General features: G+C 41.9%; 1 protein-coding gene and 1 long non-coding RNA gene across 4 annotated transcripts in view; one reads left to right on the top strand and one right to left on the bottom strand.

Moving 5' to 3' along the window:
• Positions 1 to 7,660, bottom strand: part of LOC112642568 (uncharacterized) — a 9,490-nt gene extending 1,830 nt beyond the window's left edge. The window contains exons 1-3 of one of the 2 annotated variants that reach the window (XR_003125318.3): positions 7,048 to 7,660; positions 6,172 to 6,288; positions 1,206 to 1,281 (exon numbers count right to left, since the gene is read on the bottom strand). This is a non-coding gene — a long non-coding RNA (uncharacterized LOC112642568). The remainder of the gene's footprint in view (positions 1 to 1,205; positions 1,282 to 6,171; positions 6,289 to 7,047) is intronic. The other variant, XR_003125319.3, reaches the window with a different exon arrangement.
• Positions 7,278 to 12,683, top strand: part of PIK3R3 (phosphoinositide-3-kinase regulatory subunit 3) — a 139,840-nt gene continuing 134,434 nt past the window's right edge. The window contains exons 1-2 of one of the 2 annotated variants that reach the window (XM_049094451.1): positions 7,278 to 7,310; positions 11,926 to 12,026. The gene's annotated coding sequence lies outside the window, so the exon portion shown is untranslated. The remainder of the gene's footprint in view (positions 7,311 to 11,925; positions 12,027 to 12,683) is intronic. The other variant, XM_049094454.1, reaches the window with a different exon arrangement.

Consider the following 12,683-nt stretch of genomic DNA (forward strand, 5'->3'; position numbering starts at 1 on the left):
TTTTACGTGCCTGGAATACTCTCTTCCTTTGGGTTGCAAGGTTTTTTTTCAGAGAACATCCCTCCTCCATTTTGATCCGTGTGGTTCAAATGGGCCTTCTCCTGCCCGCCCCCCCCACCCCCGCCCCAATTCCAGGGATGGGCATTGAGACCCTGGCCTGACCAATCATCGCAGTGGTTGGTTCCATGATGGGCATTTCCAGTCCCTTTGACTCACATGAGTATAACTTTGTCATCTGGCTTTGGAGTCAGAACTGGTTTTAAATCTGGGCTTTGCTCCTGACGAGGGGATTATTTGCCATTTTATATAGGGTGCCAGCAGAGAACTCATTGATAAAGTGATATTTGAACAGAGACCTACAAGAAGGGAGGAAGCACACCTTGCCTGTACTTGGGGGAAGGATGTTTCAGGCAGAGGGTAGAGCAAAAAGTAGGAGTATGTGGGACGTATTTAAAGACTAATAAGGAGGCCAGTGACTAAAACAATGAATATGCCCTCTCTGAGCCTCAGTTTCTCATCTAAAAAATGCCAATGATGATAGTACCTGTGTTTTAGAGTGGTTGTAATGAGTAAATGGGATAATGCTTAGCACAATTCCCAGGCCTTATTAGCTGTTGTTATTAAGATGACAACTAAGTCTTTAACCTTATTGGCCTTTTTTTTTTATAAATGACTTGTGCTTCTCCTTCCATCCCAGTTCACTTCCTGTAATTCATGCTCTTGTTAGCCCACTACCCTATGATCTGTCTGCTGCAGGTTGTTCATCAGTCATTAATGATTACCAGCACCTACCATATGCTACACTAGGTTATAGGGCTTTTTAAAAATATGCCTGTTGTTTCATGGGGGAGAGTATATCTGTACATTAATTGCCACCACAGAAAACAAAGCAGTCCCAAGAGACTAACTAACAAAGGGCTCTGGCGGTTCAGAGGTGAGCTTATAGAGGGCTTTTTGGAGGAGGTGGCATTTGGGCTGCTTCTTAAAGAAAGGTTTTTCATGGATGCAGATGAGGTGGAAAGGGCATTCCAGAGGAAGAAAAAGGTGTGAGCATGGGCACAGAGGCTGTCATATCCAAGTCACAGATGGGGATGGTGGGGCGGGGGGATTGCCTGGCATGGTACAAGCAGAGTGTGTTGGAAGGTAAGAAGTAGGGACAAAAGTTTGAAGGGGTTTGATTGTCAAGTTAGGGAATTTGGACTTACCCTGTCAATGATCCATTAAACTTGTTTAGGCAGGGAGTGATCTGGTCACAATTGTGTTTTGGAATGATCTGTCTGGCTGTAGAGGAGGAGAGTGTGGAGTCAGTAGGGACACAAGATCGTACCCAGGATCCAGTAAAGAGGCTGTCGCAGATGCCCTGGTGAGAACTGATGAGACTTTAGGAATGGAGATGGAGAAGGATGCTAGAGATGCAGGGAGAAACAGGATACTCTAACTGCCCTCTAAGGATCATCAGGGAACATATAGGAACTGCCCCAAAACGGCTACAATGAAATTGTGCTGTTAAAACTCTTCTGAAATTGGGCTTTGGGCAATTGAGGTCAGCTATTTTCATTCTCACCCCCACAGAAAGACCTTTCAGAAACAAGAGCTGGATAGGAGTAACATGTGTCTGCCCTGGACACCTTCCTGTTTTGGCATTTGATAATTGCACAAAACTTTGGCATCTTGGGGCACTCTGGCCGTCACCCCATCCTTCAGGGATTAACTTTCTGAACAGGGATTTCTCAAAGCGGCTTGAATTGAGAGATGGAGAAATGAGTTTTGGCCCTAGGAATGTCGGGCTTAACGCTCTATAAACTTGGAGCGGGTAATGCTATGATTTCCACATAAGCTTTTCAAAAGGCTATTTTGACTTTCAAAATGATCTATGTAGCTGAAGAAAGAAATCAAAGGTCATCCAAAATTCGATAATTTGGGGGAATCCTAGATCTGCTATCTTGCCAATTCCTTTAAATAAGGAAAGCCAATCCAGACCCTGGGCTTCAGGATTTATACTAGTTGGCCTAGCATCAGGAGGTTAGGGGGCTCTGGTCTTAAACATGGGTGACCACTCGGTGACCTCTTCCAGAGTTTTCCCATCTGCAGACAGCAAGGAGTCCTGTGGGCTGACTTTGGCGTAGAGGGAATTGGAGGGAGGGGATCCAGCAGATGATTATCATAATAACCCAGCTGAGCATTTTTCAGCTAGGAGCATTTTTACCCACATTAGCTAATTAACTGACAGCTTGTCCAAGTGGAGATGAGGGATGGTAGGAGACAGGGAGCTCATGCCTCATCACGCTTGCAGGGTCTGGAGGGGACTGATAACGTGACTATAATGCTAGGGCCAGAGTGTTTGGACAGGGGCTAATGGACAGGAGCTAATTCACAGGCTCTTGGGCCCATGTGCATGATGGTCAGCTGGTTTGCCCGAGACAGTGTGATAAATGCCCCATTCAGTCCAGGAGCAGTCACGGTCAGAGAGACCCAGTCAAACCCCGTTACTGATCTGATGACAAGTGCACGGGGTATTAGCTGCTTCATCACAGATGTCTTCTCTGGAGAACTGTCTGTGTCCAGGAAACTGAATGAGATTCTTCACGGTCAGAGATGTTGCATATGATTTTTTTTTTGTTTTTTTTAATAGGAAAATCTCACATCAGAACCCAGTCAGTAATAAATTCCTATTATTCACTATTTATCTTCTATTAGAAAAAACAGAAAGGACATGCACATTTACAGAAATGAGTGTTAGCACAGCACTATACTAAATCAGTGTAGGCATCTTATGATTTCATATTTTGAAATTCACTTTAAAAATTTTATGTAAGTAAAACCTACTGGATTTTTTTGTGTACATTTCCATGGTTTATTTTTTTATTTTTTTATTTTTTTATTTTTTATTTTATTTTATTTTTTTTTTACATTTCCATGGTTTAGATCAAGAGTTAGCAAACTTAACCATAAAGATCTTGGTAGTAAATATTTTAGGCATTGTGGATATACAGTGCCTATCATAAATACTCTACTTTTGGAATGTCAGAACATCCTTATATAATAATGGTAAATAAATGACCATGACTTTATTTATGAACTCTGAAATTTATGTAATTTTCATGAACTATTCTTTTGATTTTCCCCTTCAATCATTAAAAAATTTAAAAACTATTTTTAACTTGTGGGTTGTGCAAAGACAGGTGGTGGGTTGAATTTAGCCCCTGGGCTATACTTTCTGACCTCTGGCTTAGACTGGGGTTTCTCAGTCTTGGCACTATTGACATTTGGGGCCAGATAATTCTTGGCTGTAGGGGCTGTCCTGTTGCATTGTAGCATGTTTAGCAGCATCCCTGGCCTCTACCCAAAGGTGCCAAGCATCCCCTCTCCCTCTGAGTTATGATAAGCAAAAATCTTTCTAGACACGCCAAATGTCTCCTCAGGACTAGAATTGCTCCCATTTAAGAATCACTGGTTTAAACAATTGTATACAGTCATTTGACCACCACCATAGTCAAGATACAGAACAGTTCTTGGAGGTGAGGGCAATATGGCTGTGACATCTCACCCCATTCATCATCAGGGTTCATGCAGCTGATCTGGCTGGCTATTCCCTTCCTCCCTCATGGCTCCATGTGTGTCCCTCCTGAAGCTGCTCAAATTCTGTCAAAGAGGATGACCTTCTCCCAATAGAGAAGGACAGATCTTTGGTCAAGAGTATACTAGCAGCTGCACTCCTCTGCTAAAACCTCCAAAAAGCTCTCAAGATACAGAATAGTTCTATTGTTCAAAAAATGTCTCTCTCGTACTACCGTTTTATAGTCAACACCTCCCTCCATCCCAGTTCCTGGTAGTCATTATTTTCTGTTCCTATAATTTTGTATTTTTCTGAACAACATATAAATGGAAATCATACAACAAGTCACCTTTCGAGTTTGGCTTCTTTTACCTAGCATAATGCATTTGACATTCATTCCTGTTGTTGGGTGTATCAGTAATTCCTTTTTATTGCTGAGTAGTATTCAATTATATGGATATACTACAATTGGTCCACTCACTGGTTAAAAGATATTTGCATTGTTTCCAGTTTTTTTTGATTATGGATTAAGCTGCTTTAAACATTAGTGTGCAGGTTTTTGTGTGAACATAAGTCTATTTTTCTTAGGTAAATACCTAAGAATGGAATTTGTGGATCATATGGTAATTGTATGTTTAATTTTATAGTAAACTACTAAGCTTTTCCAAAGTGGCTGTACCATTTTATGTTCCCACTGGCCATGGTTGAGAGTCTCATTTGCTCCACATTCTTATCAGCACTCAGTATTGTCAGGGTTTTGGTTTTTTTTTTAAAGCAATTCTAGGGGATCCCTGGGTGGCGCAGCGGTTTGGCGCCTGCCTTTGGCCCAGGGTGTGATCCTGGAGACCCAGGATTGAATGCACGGAGCCTGCTTCTCCCTCTGCCTCTCTCTCTCTCTCTCTCTCTGACCTCATAAATTAAAAAAAAATAAAGATAAAAAAAAATAAAGCCATTTTAATAGGTGTGTAGTGGTGGTTTTAATTTTCATTTCTCTAATGGTTAATGGTGTTGAGCATCATTATATGTGCTGTCTGTATATATTCTTTGGTGAAGTGTTCATATTTTGGCCCATTTTAAAAAAGGTTTTTTTGGAGATTTTATTTATTTTTTCATGAGAGATACAGAGAGAGAGAGAGAGAGAGAGAGAGAGGCAGAGACACAGGCAGAGGGTGAAGCAGGCTCCATGCAGGGAGCCCAGTGTGGGACTTGATCCCAGGACTCTAGGATCATGCCCTGGGCCAAAGGCAGGCGCTCAACCACTGAGCCACCCAGGCGTCCCTGGCCCATTTTTTAATGAAGTGGTTTTTCTTATCACTAAATTCTTTATGTACTTTATGTACCTTAAATATAAGACCTTTATTGGTTAAGTGATTTCCCAATATTTTCTCTCAGTCCGTACATTTTCTTTCATTCTCTCTTTTTTTTTTGTATATTTTTTTATTGGAGTTTGATTTGCCAACAAACAGTATAACACCCAGTGGTCATCCCGTCAAGTGCTCCCCTCAGTGCCTGTCACCCAGTCATCCCGCCCACCTCCCCTCTTTTATTCTCTTAACAGAATCTTTTGCAAGCAGAACCTTTAAGTTTAGGAAGTCCAGTTTATAAATTTTTAATATTATGAATTATACTTAAACATTTTTATTTACCTATTTTTGAGAGAGAGAGAGAGAGCATGTGTGAACTGGAGGAGGGGTAGAGGAAGAGAGAGATAATCTCAAGCAGACTCCCTGTTGAGCACAGAGCCCCATAACCCTGGGATCATGCCCTGAGCCAAATTCAAGAGTCAGATGCTTAACCAACTGAGCCACCCAGGCACTCCTGTGGATTATATTTTTATGTCATTTTTGAGAAGTCTTTGCCTAACCCAGGGTCACAAAGATTTTCTCCTATGTTTTCTTCTAGAAATGTTATAGTTTTAAGTTTTACATTTATGTCTATGATCCATTATATAAGGTGTGAGGTATGTGTTAGGGTTCTTTATCTCTTTCTTTTCTTTTCTTTCTTTCTTTCTTTCTTTCTTTCTTTCTTTCTTTCTTTCTTTCTTTCTTTCTTTCATTCTTTCTTTTTGTGTGTGGACATCTAATTGTTCTTAGCCCCATTTGTTGAAAAGACTATCCTTTCTCCATCGAGCTGCCTTTGCACTTTTGTCGAAAATCAGTAAGCTTATATGTGTGAGACTATTTCTGGGACCACTATTCTGTTCCACTGATCTGTGTGTCAGTGCTAATTTTGCTAATAACATTTGTCTAATCTCACATTTTATTTATTTTAAAGATTTCACTCATTTATTTGAGAGAGAGAGAGAGAGAGAGAGAGAGCACGAGGAGGGAGGAGAGGGAGAAGCAGGCTCCCCACTGAGCAGGGAGCCCAACGAGGGGCTCGACCACTGGACCCCAGGATCTTGACCTGAGCTGAAGGCAGACGGTTAACCAGTTGAGCCCCCCAAGTGACCCTAATTTCACATTTAAAAAAATTTTTTATGTGTTTTTTTCTAATCTCACATTTTAAATAAAATTCCTAAAAGTGAATTCTTTGGGAATAATTATGTGTCTAATAAGTGTTCTGCCATGCTGAACACATCCAAAATTGTGAAGTAATTAAAATCCAAAGCTTACATTTTGGTGGAAATCTTGTAACAAAGTTGGAGGGTGGTAAGGTTGATGACTCAGACATTTGAGGGTGCTGAGAGAACACCGAAACACCCATGGCTTCAAGCAAATCCCATAGCGTCTCTAGGTCACAATTAAAAAGAAAGAGTGAAACTAAGTGCATTCAATAAACATTTATGGATCCGTGTTTGAGGTATTGGTTATATACAAATACAAACCATTCATCTGACTTCAAAGAATTTACTTTCTAGCTGGAGATGTACTCAATAATGACTGAGATGACTCAGTTGTAAGTCAAAAAAATGTAAGCAACATGATTTCAGGTTTTGGTAAGTGCTAGTAATCAATAAAAATAGGTACTGGGATAAAAGTTGATGTGGAGAGGGCTGCTTTGGCTAGTACCCTCATGGAGGGCCACTTTGAGGAGGTAACATTTGAGCTGAGACCTGAATGACAAGAAGTTATAGCGAAGAAGATCGGGGATAAAGAATATTCTACATAGAGGGCCCTAAGTCCTCTCTGATCCTGACAGGGGGAAGGCCAAAGATAATGATGCAAAAGAGTGAATGTGAGTAGGGCGATGGGTAAGATGATGAGGCAAAAGATAGATAGGGGACCTAAACAGTTAAGACTCCACTGTGCCTCCTCCTCACTTCCCGCTGTTCTGCCCCTCACACTCTACTCTCCAGGCATTCTGAACTTTTCTGTTCTCCAAAGAAGCTATTCTTTTCTTGACATTTGCATAGTCTGTCCCCTAAGTCAGCATGTAACCATTGGTTACTGGTGTAACCATTCTCTCCTTCCTTTGCATAATAGGATTTCCCTGAGTTTTAGCAGGGCGTATGGATAGAGCCTCCCACCTGACCTGGACTACTTGCCTACCTCTGGATTGTTACATGACAGAAAAATAAACTTCTGTCTTGTTTGATATGCCACATGTTGGCTTATAGCACCTTTGCTTCTACTCTTTTTCTCATCTACCTGGTGGACTTTTATTTATCCTTCGAGGCCAGGCCTTACGTACTGCTTTTCACATCCTCTCTAGGGAAAGTTAATTGTTTCTTCCTCTGTGACCTCATAGTACTCTGCAGGTACACCTATCATAGTATTCTATTTAGCCAATGAGCATGGACTAGGAGCCTAATGTAAGTCATGCACTGTGGTAAATAAGGAGTTTGTTGTCTAGAGAGAGAAACAGGCACATGATGGAATAATTGCAAAGTAGTGATAAGTACACTCTCTGTGAGGAGTGAGTCGTAGGGGAGCACAGATATCTCATTCTTCCTTCCTCTTTCACTCCCACATCCAATTCTAATGAGATGTCAGGGAGAGTAAGGCTGTATAACTCAGGTCTTGGGAAACTACTATAATGGGAAGGGGAGAGAGGAAGGCAGGTGGCATCAGCACAGCGGTTGTAAGTCACACCAGCCTCAAGAGGGCAGATTCTAACCCTGCCAGCAAAGGTGAACAACCAGGACAAAATGCATTGTCTCTCCTGGAGGCCAGAATGGGTTGCTGCTTTGGCCACTATTGGAGATGCAGTCCTTGGAGCTGCCAGCTGCTGGGAGTCATCTGCCACCAAAGCTGAAAATATGGTGGCAAGATGGCCAGCCTTTGGACTTATTCTCAAGGACTCAAGAGGCCCTGGAGAGGCTCTCAGAAATAGCTGAAAGATGTTTTTGAGGCGGGGTTAATTCCTTCTAAGTAGGCAAATGGGCACTCTTGCTAGCATAACTTGATATAAAAAGATTATTAAATAATATAATATAGTATCTTTTTGTACAGGCAAATGAACCTGAAGACATGTGGATTATGTTTTGGGGGTTCTATCTGGGATTTCTAAGTGTTATCTGTAAATCTGTGTATCTTTTATTTTATTGAAGTTTATATCTACACCGTGGATTTATTACTACTAGAAATAAAACCCTAAACTAAAATGTTTAGGACAATGACCAAGATAACATTTGAAAATTGCATATGGAGGTAGATATAGACTTCTAGAAGCCTCTATGAATTGTAAGATTCAAAGGAATTGTGAAAAACCTGAAATTGAAGAGGCTGTGCAAACTTCTATTAGGTCCTTGAGCAGATAAAGAGGGCCCAGGTAGGTTCTTCAGGAAGGGTGAGAACACAGCTCTACTCAAATTTCCTAAAGATGTTAACTAGCCTGCAGTCTTAGGGAAATAACAGGGAACAGAGTTTCAGTTTTGGATACGGTTAGAAGTTCTGTAAGAAAAGAGCCCCAGCTGCCACCAGAATTCTTGGCCTAGTAAGTGGAGGCAGGTGAAAGGAAAGGCCATTCAATTCATACAGAGATTTACAAGGATCCAAAAGTTGAGAATATCTTTGAGGAAGGCCACTCCTGGCATGAGAGAAGTGTGTTCTTGGTTGGATACTCCACTGAGATGCTGTGAGTTGTGGATACCAGATGTGGAGAAGTGATAGCAGAGCCTCTGAGTGATGAAGGAAGTTTTCAAGGCTACCAAGGCTTCAGTGTCAGTTGGCTGAGTGTTGAATGTTCTGACCAAATTAGCAGTTTGGAGGGTTTAATATCTATCTATCCATCTACTTATGAGAGAGAGAGATTGAGAGAGAGAGAGAGAGAGAGAGAGAGAGAGAGAGAGAGAAAGGAGGGACCGAGGGAGAGGGGGAGAGAGAATCTTAAGCAGGCTCCTTACCCAGTATGGAGTCCAACTCAGGACTCGACAAAGGGCTGGACATGGGGCTTGATGTGAGGCTTGATCTTGTGACTCTGGGATCATGACCTGAGCTGAATTCAAGAGGCAGAGGCTTAACGAGTCACCTAGGCACCCCCGCAGGTCTTATAACCACAGGGTTGCTCAGATTCCCCCCCCCGCCCCCGCTCTATCAGAGACTGTGAGAAAAGATACCTGCTTTTGAATTGAGGCTAGAGACACTTTTATAGAAGGCCAATGAAATAGAAGTGAAAGACCCAAACAGTATGAATCAGGTCCCCCATGTAACAGGCAAAGAGTAGAGTTGTCCCAGCGTAAGGCTTTAGAGAAAATTCCAGCTGCCAGACCCAGAGTGGTCTTTTTAGAGTATTTCCACTGCTGAAAGTAACATAAGAAAAGGAGGAGGGGAGACAGCTCAAGTCTTGGGGTAAAGGAAATTCAGTCAACTGAGGTGATTGTTAGATATCCAGCAAAGACTCCAATGACTATTATACCTGAGGACTTATTTTTTTAATTTAAAAGATTTTATTGATTTATTCATGAGAGACACACACAGAGAGAGGCAGAGACATAGGCAGAGGGAGGAGAAGCAGGTTCCATGCAGGGAGCCTGATGTGGGACTGATCCTGGAACCATGCCCTGAGTCAAGGGCAGATGCTCAACCACTGAGCCACCTGGGCGTCCCTATACCTGAAGACTTAAATGGGACAGATGAGAGCACCAATGATGGCCCTCCAGGGGGAAGGCCAGAAGCATGAAGATAGACACTTCTGAGCCTCTAAAAGGCAGAGCACTGAAGAAAGTGGCGGGTCAGAGGGCTCCTGACCAAGAAGAAATCCTGGCTAATATCCCTAAAGCTGAAGAGCGTCAGGGAAAGAGGAAGGGAAGTTGGGCCTGGAGTTTGAGCTATTTTCAACGCTCACAAGAGGAGGCCTTAGCCAGGCCTCCCAGAAAATCCTGTTTGTCTTATGGAGGCAGAATCCTAGAAAGAGGGGCAGCCAAGAAAAGCATCAAGTCCTCAATGCTGTTTAATGGTGGATTTACAAGTAGCAAGCCCCCACGCCTTTCCCCATAATAGAAATAGAATGGGTCAAATGTGGTTTTAGTACTGATTGTGGGGCTACAGATCTTGTGGAGCTGAGGGAAGAGGTGAAAAATCTGTAGTTATATGTTGGACCCTGGTAGTGTTCAGGAGAGGTAGGTACATTGGGAGAGAGCAGGTGTAGACTATTTAGAGTGTTTACCAGAAGTATGCAGGGACAGACATCTGGATGTTCTATCTTCATCTGGAAGTGGAAGCCACAGGAAAATCAAGGCAAGGAAAAACTAAAAATTCCCACCCTCTCTGCTTTCACTCTGGGTCTTCCACCTTAAAGCTTTAATTTGGGGGATTCCTCAAATTCAAAAGTGGAAAGAGAAGGTGTTATGGAAGGACAAAACCAGGAATAGTTTTCCTCTCAAAGAATGGGGAGAGACTGGGCTTAGGGTAAAAACATAAGCTTAAGGTTGGAAACCCAGGCCCTTTAGAAAACAGTGCAGGAAATTTATATTGTTTTGAGATGGATGATCTTTTAGATCACTCTGAAGAATTACTGACTAACTGCACCGTCTCTGGGTTTCATATCCCATAGATTCCCTTTTGTGATAGAGAAGAAAAAAAAATCAGGTAGGATCTGGTTTTGTGTGGATTTCCTGGCTCTGAATAGAGAGTCCAAAATAGTCCAGCACACTGTGTTCCTTATACAGGATGGCTTGGCCACTTCCTATGGAGTTGGTTGTTTCCAGCATTGGATGTCAGAGCAGGTATTATAAAATCTCTAGACTGCAGAGGACATTAACAGGTTGGATTTTATCTGTCTTGTGTGTAGGTCTACCAGTATGAAGGGATGGGAGTTTCAGGACCCCGTTACTGTTCAGGAGTGACTGGACAAAGTGATTGGTCATGTGAATTTATCTGGAAGTGTTTTATTTATTCATTTGTATATATTTATACAGTCATTATATACATACATAAATATTTATTTATTTATTTATTTATTTATTTATTTATTTATTTATTCTACAAAACCTTGGAAAATCAGAACAATGACTCTTCAAGAGTAGTGAAAGTGTTTTTTGTCAGCCCAGACTGTTGCTGAGAAACTGCCTCTTCCCAATTCATAATGTTTATGTAGCTTGGGAGCAGCTGACCCCCACACTCTGCCTCCAAGGATGCCACATGACCTAGGCCTCTCCAATTAGAACAGCCCATATCACTGGACTCAGTGATTGGTTCAGGGGTGAACATGTGACCCAGGTCAGGCCAATGAGACTCAACCCCCAGAATTTTTTGGCAATTGCGTGGAAAAACTTGCACTCTGCCGGATGGAGTTGCTAGACAGGTATGTTGCAGCCTGCAGCTGCTGGAGACTATCCTTTTTGCCACCTGAGGAAACGTTAGATGGAAGGAGAACTGAGAATGCATCTGGTTCCTGCTAACATTGTTTGAGCCCTTCTACTTAGCTGTGTGTCAAGTAAGACTAACCTTTTATTTAGCTTAAATGAATTTTCTGACATAACTAAAGGCACACTAATACAATGATGATACTAGACCATGTGGGAGATTTTACAACTTGAGTAATTTTATTCGATCTCAATAAAAGGTGATGACATGTAATATCACATGGGGGTAAACACAGGCCGTGAGAAGATATACATTGTTAACAACTATTCCCACCCTATCAAATATGGAAAACTAGAAATATTCATAATGTTTATGTTTATGAAAAACTCTTCCAGGGTTACACATCTTTTTTTTTTTTTTTCTAACTTGACATTATCAAGACAGACCCAGAGCACTGATTCAGAAGTCAGCTTAAAATCCAGAAGGAAGTCAATTCCCTCATTTCTTTTACTCCTTTCTGGAGTTAATGGCCTTGGTAACCTTGGTGAATTACTTAGCTCCGGCTTGTCTTAGCAATTGCGCACCCGCACTGATAGCAATTTTGAGGGCATCAGAGTAGGTACTATGTTAGAAAAATGAAGAACAGGGAAAGTTTATTGTTTTTGTTAACTTTGCTTCCAGGGGTGCGTGGTTACTTTGTCCAATAGTGAGGTACAACACTATGAAAAAAAGAGTTCCTGGATCCAAAGAGGAAAATCACAGATAAAGAGCAGGTGTTTCAGGTACTAGACTACACCTTATATGCACCTTATATGCTATAGCACATGCTTATATGCTATTCACAGTGGTTGACTAATTGCTTCTGGTAACTGGCTGTTATGGGTCTGTGAGCATCCTGGTGATCTCTTTTCACTGGCTATACTCATAGGGCTCTGAGAACCAGGCTCTGAGACTGGTCTAGCAGGAAGCCTTAGATACCATGTTTATGGTGGCATTTGACTGTATGGTCCAGGGAAAATCGTTACTACCCTAACTGAATGTAGAGTTGAAGAGAGGAGTGATGAGCAGGGCCCAGGCCAAGTGTATGTATATGGGGATTGTCCCTAAAGAAAATGCTCTAAGCTTCCCAAGGGAGAGGACCAGAGCATCCTCCAAAGGAGATGGCTTCACGTCCTGATTAATGGGGCTATACAGAACATTTGACGTTTTTGGCTGCCGAGCATTTGAACACCCTTCCCATTTTGGAGGACTCCCAAATCAGATGGGAGGTAAGGCCCATAAACTCTAACATGTTGTTGAATGTGATGCCAGAGTAGCAGGAGTGAAGTAAAATGCTGTTTTAGGATTTGAGGCTGCCCATTAAACTCAAAATAGCTAATTGGAAATATAATATATGTAGCCTGAGAGAAGGAGAGTAAAGTCACAGTGATTGATCAAAA

The sequence above is a fragment of the Canis lupus genome, chromosome 15, assembly GCF_003254725.2.
Source record: "Canis lupus dingo isolate Sandy chromosome 15, ASM325472v2, whole genome shotgun sequence".
Classification (NCBI taxonomy): domain Eukaryota; kingdom Metazoa; phylum Chordata; class Mammalia; order Carnivora; family Canidae; genus Canis; species Canis lupus.